At 34.4% G+C, this 6,105-nt stretch overlaps 1 long non-coding RNA gene across 2 annotated transcripts; it reads right to left on the reverse strand.

Annotated features, from left to right (window-relative positions):
- Positions 1-2,036: 2,036 nt before the first annotated feature.
- Positions 2,037-2,885, reverse strand: LOC124174186. 2 transcript variants are annotated; one of them, XR_006868901.1, is made up of 3 exons: positions 2,646-2,885; positions 2,427-2,531; positions 2,037-2,342 (listed from the first exon to the last, which is right to left on the reverse strand). It is a non-coding gene; the product is annotated as an uncharacterized LOC124174186 (long non-coding RNA). The 2 variants fall into 2 exon arrangements; XR_006868900.1 differs by having other exon boundaries at positions 2,420-2,531.
- Positions 2,886-6,105: the final 3,220 nt, after the last annotated feature.

A 6,105-nucleotide genomic window follows, 5' to 3' on the forward strand; every position in this document is an offset into this window, starting at 1 on the left:
TTAAAAATCCAATTTAGAGGGCGGAAGTTGTGCGCTAATGAAGAGCTCCTTTCAGGTGTACAGGGGACGGGGAGGGACGGGCGGGTGTTATGGCCGGGGTGAAGGGGGATGTAAAAGGGGGTGGGAAGACAGTGGTTAGGTGAGGCATAGCGTACGGGTGGAGAGGTGAATGGATCGACGAGGACAATGATGAAGACCAAAGAACGGGAACGTTTAAGGGGTGGCTAGAATTATGGATACCTATTATAATGTTCCAGAGCCAACTCCCGGTATTGTCTGAGAGTTTTCAGGAGAGGCTCCATCCTTACTTGGGCCCCTTAACCCATTAGTGCATAAAGTTCTTTTTGTCAAATATTCATTCATTTATAAAGTAATTATTCAGGCTAATAAGGTTTATTTTAATACATTTCTGCAATTCTTAAATTTTTACAATCAATAGTTTAAATAATCCAGCCCGTTCGATATATCGGACGGTCAGTTGTCTGTGCTGATTACAGATTCAAAATGGTACAGAAAAACTTGATGATATTGAAAATAAAAGGTCAACCTTCAGAAGAAAAATGAAATAAAAGTTATCAACATATTGATCAAAATACTACAATAAAAAATTATTTACTTACCCCGTACGGATGACAGAAAATTCTTTCAATGCCATGTCTCACATAAATGATTCTCAAGTCGATAAATTCAGGGAATCAACTAAAATATTAGCTGGGCGGTAAATACAGTCATCCATTTGAACTTTATGTAGTATCAAAATGTAGCACAAGTCAACTGGAGCCCAGAAAAAAATTAAATACACTTTAATTTTCTAGAGATACATGATAATAGTTTAGGAGTTCATTGCGCATTGATATAAAAACGTTTTCACGTTCGCAATCTATTATTTACGGTTTATTTTTATTATTTTTCGTGGCAGCAAAGGCTACAGTGCTCTAAGTGTCGAAAGCATCAATTATGCATTACGAAATGCATATCACAAAAAAATTCAGCCTTTCCTCTGTTGCGTGCGATGCATATGTTTCGATCTCTTGAGCACCTTTTTCTCAGACTAGATTCACTCTGACGCCTTAGTTCTCTCTACACAAGCATTAAGACTCAAATTGCTTCAGCTTTCAGTTCACTTTTGGAGATATAAGTGACACCGTGGGTTGTTTCAGGAGGATAATCATGAGAATTTACGTTAGCCAAATAATTTTATTCATCAAATTAACATGCTCGGAGTCTTTAGCCCAAGAGGAAGAGCCCAAGAGATTGTATTCGAGAAGAGTTTTTAAAAATGTCATATTAATCGACCGAGTTGTTTACTAAAGGTACCCTACTGGTAATCTAGGGATCTACTTTTGCACATAAGTCGAGTCAAATGAATTTTTCTTCAACAAATACATTCATCAGTGTGTAAATGAGCACTCAAATTTGAAGTTTTTATAAATGCCGTGCAGAAAATTTTTCCCCGCCTATTGATTCCACAGGTAACAAAATTATTCTTATGAGAAACCGATCACACCCACCATATTAAATACCCGGGGGAATAAATCCTCCATTCGTATAACGATTCTGCTGCATTAGTCAGTTTTCTAAGAAATTTGTTACTAAATTACCTTATTTGGCAAAAGTAAGCTTTGAGTATTTAAAATCAGATCTCTTTCTTATACCCTTGACTCTGAAATATTCCCCAATTTATTCTCATAATAAAGGAAGTATTTATTTCATTTTCAGTATTTTCTCTTTGAAATATTTAGTTCTATGAAGTGTTAGCTCGGAAAATTCATTGAATAAAGTCTCTCTCTTAACTTGACTCTCCTTAAGTTGATAACCAAGTAAAATATAACTTTTACATTTCATAAGCTTTCTAATAAACACAAATCACGATACACAATAGAACCAAATGCATTTTGAATTACAACAAATATCCCTTTGAGTATTATATTATAACCTAAAGAAGCTACTAAAATTACTAAATATCATTATTTCAATGTGAAATTTGAATCGAATTGAATTCTATTCTTAAAACATATTTCAGAAAAAAACTTGGATAACCGTGAAAACGCAGCATTTATTTAATAATGCTTAGGGTCGGTTCCACCTTTCAAGCATACATGGAATCTGTCGTGATTACACAAGAGCTTCTCATAAACAAATGGGTCATTGTAAGGTCATGGACAGTGGCTTTACAGAATTTGTTCCCAATCCCAATTCTTCATGATGATATCCATTGATTTTATTCTCACTGGTGTCACTTCATACCAGTATTTGAAGGAAAGGACTGAGGATCCTCTTGACCCGTTGAAAGAGTTGACCCGAGTCTGGTAACCTCGTCAACATGCCGGGAAATGCTGAGACTAGAACAATATTCACATGATAAGTCGCATTTTTAAATGATTAGATCTTCACTTATAGCATTCCTTGTAATAACTACCTTTTACATTGGTATTTCTTCATTTTTGATCTTCAATTTCTTCAAAATGGATATTGATATCCAATTAAGAGTGTTTATCCAGTTTGTAAACCATAGCAACTCCATTTTTGCCCTATTTAATGGAAAACATTGCAATGAAGTATGACTTAAATGTATTCATAGACCTAATCATTTCATTTTTAACTCGTTACCAGTTAAATTGGCGTAATATTAAATATGAACCTACCTGATGGAAGTTTTAAGGAGCCAAGAGATCGCGAAGTCGCCGTTCTAAATTTGGGTCAGTCATATCGAGTAAGTCTTCGTGAAACCTGTGCGTGATTTGTGCTACTATAGTTATTTTGAAATGAAGGAATCTATTTAAAAATAAATTTAGTCTTCCAGAAATTTCAAGCCATAATATGTAGCTGAAAGGATCCGTAGTATGTTTGACCCGGTATCGTGCAGGAAAAATTACGATAGGTGGCTTGGCAACCGAGAGCCAACAATGGAAATGTCTCTCATTTTTGCTTCGTCGGACTCATCGCATTTCAACAGCCTTATTCTTTCCCTATTATTTCAGCTTAAGGCTATTTAATGAAAATTTCACGATGTTTCCCCTATTTAGGCATTCCACAATCAATTTATTTCCTTTGGTCGAAGAACCAAATTTTATTTAAATAGATGAGAAATATCAAGATTTGGTATCCTAAAATATTTAGTAGAAGTGATCGAATTTCTAATTGGTAGACAATATTGTGCTGCATTTTGATATGAAAAAATATATGCTAATTTAAAATACGGAAGAAATCTTATCTTTATTGGAGAAATTAAATTTTGTCCATCTATCAGTCCGTTTACCGAATCCAATCCAGTGCAGGAGGCAAATTCATGTTCAAGTCTTCGAAAGGTAAAAAAATTAGATGTTGATTGTAAACTTAGTCTACTTGAATAAAATTTGGTTGTGGTAATCGACTTGCTATACTTATCACAATGCTGGGTCGGTCTTCAACTTCATTGGATGCTCTTTGCTGCACGCGCTCTTACTCAGAGATAAAGCCTTTCCCTAATCGAGGAATAATTTATGACATTCAAATGACGCCTAACGAGAGGCAATTAGTCTATTCCCCTAAATTTTATCTTCGTCAGAGGGCAAGGCCCTTTTCACAGGTATACTATTAGCGATGACCGTACGTAATTGCTTGTGTGGTGCGTGTGTTCGATAAAGATCGTGAATTGTATCATTACGTGCATTCAATGTATTCCAGGATGTCTTATTTTCTAGCTCATGTATTTTATTCGTAAAAAGGGCTATATCCAAGTACACAATACACTATTTTTTATTCAAGTAATGGGAGTTAAACAATATATCACTACTTCTAAATTGCCTCAAGGAGTAATGTATGGCTTCAAAACCATTATTTACATGGGATAGGATACATCTGAAAAAATTGGTCAAACTGTCAAATGATTTATATTTTTCGTGTTTAAAATTATTTAGCTGAATTATAGGCTCTCACTTAGGGAACATCCAATGTCACATCAATTTCAGTGAGCTGGCGCCCTATGAGGCTGGCATCTGTACGTGTCTTCTTAGCACAGTCTCACGAAATTATTTTCATCAGTTTCTTGACCTTTATAAGTGATGTTATCTCTGATTCTCCATCCCAAAATTGAGCAAACAAGGCTTCAAAACTAAATGACCTAGATAATATTTACTTAACTTATATTGTCTCATTCTGGTTTGGATTTCTAAGTATGTTTTGTATTATAATTTCTGTTTCTAAATATTATAAATAGCAATATCTAGTGCAGAGCTATTTACTTAGTTCTTTAAACCTGAAGACGGGAATTTAATGCTAACTCCAATAATTATATGGACTGACTGATTCAACGATTTTTTCCTCTTAATTATTAACACACTGTTAATATATTTTAACGAATATTTTTTCTGTGAAAGCTATGTTACAATTGCCCTTATACGTATGTTCAAATAAAGACTTTACATATTTCCTTATCAAACTTCTATTCTTAGTTTTGTGCTGCAATAGACCAACGATAAATTACGTTGAATACCTCATTTGTATGGCAACAAGGCAATTCGGTTTTTATATCCCAAAAGAAGCTCTCTCTTTTGATTTCATCTCTGAATTTCTTATTCCTTTTTTTACTAATTTTCCCAGAAAATTCCAAAGAACCTTAATGCATCGCCTTAAATGATTAGTTTTTTTGCAAATACAAATTAGAGCTTCTTTAAGTTTTCCGGGTCTTTGTTGAAATTATATCTAAAGTCAACCTAATATACCTTCACCCTTATCATGAAGTGAAATTAGTCCCATTGGCTTGGGAGGGAATGATTTGTGTCAGTTTTGTGTTATACTAATCTCTCATTGGGCAATGTCTCCAAAATTTGAGGATATAAATGCCTCTTTTACACCTGAAACATTCAGCATCATAGTCTGCCTGACTCTCTTCTCTTATGACTGATGTTCATTTGTTGTTTGTTTCAGTTGGTTTTAGTTTCCTTAAGTGTTTTGGTTCATTCGGCGACTTGGATATACGGATAAAAACAAAGGATTTCTGTACCATAAGCTATATTGAGATGCAAGGAATAAAAAAAATCATAGCGTCAAGTGATATTAGAGTTATTATGATCGCCCATTCGTTAAAAAAATGTCATTTCTTTCATCGGGAAAAGGAAGGAAAAGTATGATAGGAAGAGCGTAGGCACCATTTCCGCTACATCTCCCACCCGGTCCACCATTTGCTCGCGAGTGGAAGAGTGAAGCAGGAGGAGAGATGGAGAGTTGCTGGAGAGAGTCCAGCCGATGGCGTTAGGTGGCAGCAGCGGTCGTGTAAAATGAAAATGAGAGAGCCGGCTTCAATGGCTTGCAAATTAAAGTGATATGAAAGGACACGGCAAAAAAAGAGATCACAATGAACGTCGTCGTATGAAATTTTAATGCACTATAGTGTTCCGATGACAGTTTTCATCTAATTATGCAATAACTCAACTGTCCTCTTAGACTTTTCTTCTTTCAACTTCTTTTTTTTTCAAGATTTTTTTTCTTCCATCGAGCCTTCACAGCAATTCACCAGATGCCTCTGAAAAATATTCCGAGAGAGAGTTGATTCTGGAAATGTAATTCCTATGGTAGTGAAGAAGCCTCAAAAGGACCAATTCTTCCGGGAATATGAATGATATCTGGGGTCTTGAAATGTATATATGCAATTTTATAGAAAGACCATTCTCGTCATAATAATTAGTGTATGGAGTATATAAATTTGATGAACGTTAAGGAACATTTTATAGAACTTTTTCTGTTGCATAGTGACATTTAGATACGATTGTAAAGCAGATTAAACGTTGAATGGGTACATATGATTGGATAGGGAGGGGCAATAAAAAAAATGTTATTTCATACCTTCATCAGGTTTTCATATTTGTTTTTTGAGATGCATTGTTTTTGCAAATAGTAATATAATATATTATTTCGATGAAATTGTGGTATGGTGATTGTGGAATTGTGATAATGTGGTAAAACAAAAGAAAACATAGTGACAAAAATTTTGACTCAAGAGTGACTTTCGAAATGATCGAAAAGTATTTTTTTAAGTCAATATCAGCTATCGAATATTCAAATATTTATCAAATTATTATTAAGCAATAAGATATTTTTCAATAAATAGACTGAAGATAAAAGTCT

Source organism: Ischnura elegans, chromosome 1 (genome assembly GCF_921293095.1).
Source record: "Ischnura elegans chromosome 1, ioIscEleg1.1, whole genome shotgun sequence".
In the NCBI taxonomy this organism is placed as follows: Eukaryota; Metazoa; Arthropoda; class Insecta; order Odonata; family Coenagrionidae; genus Ischnura; species Ischnura elegans.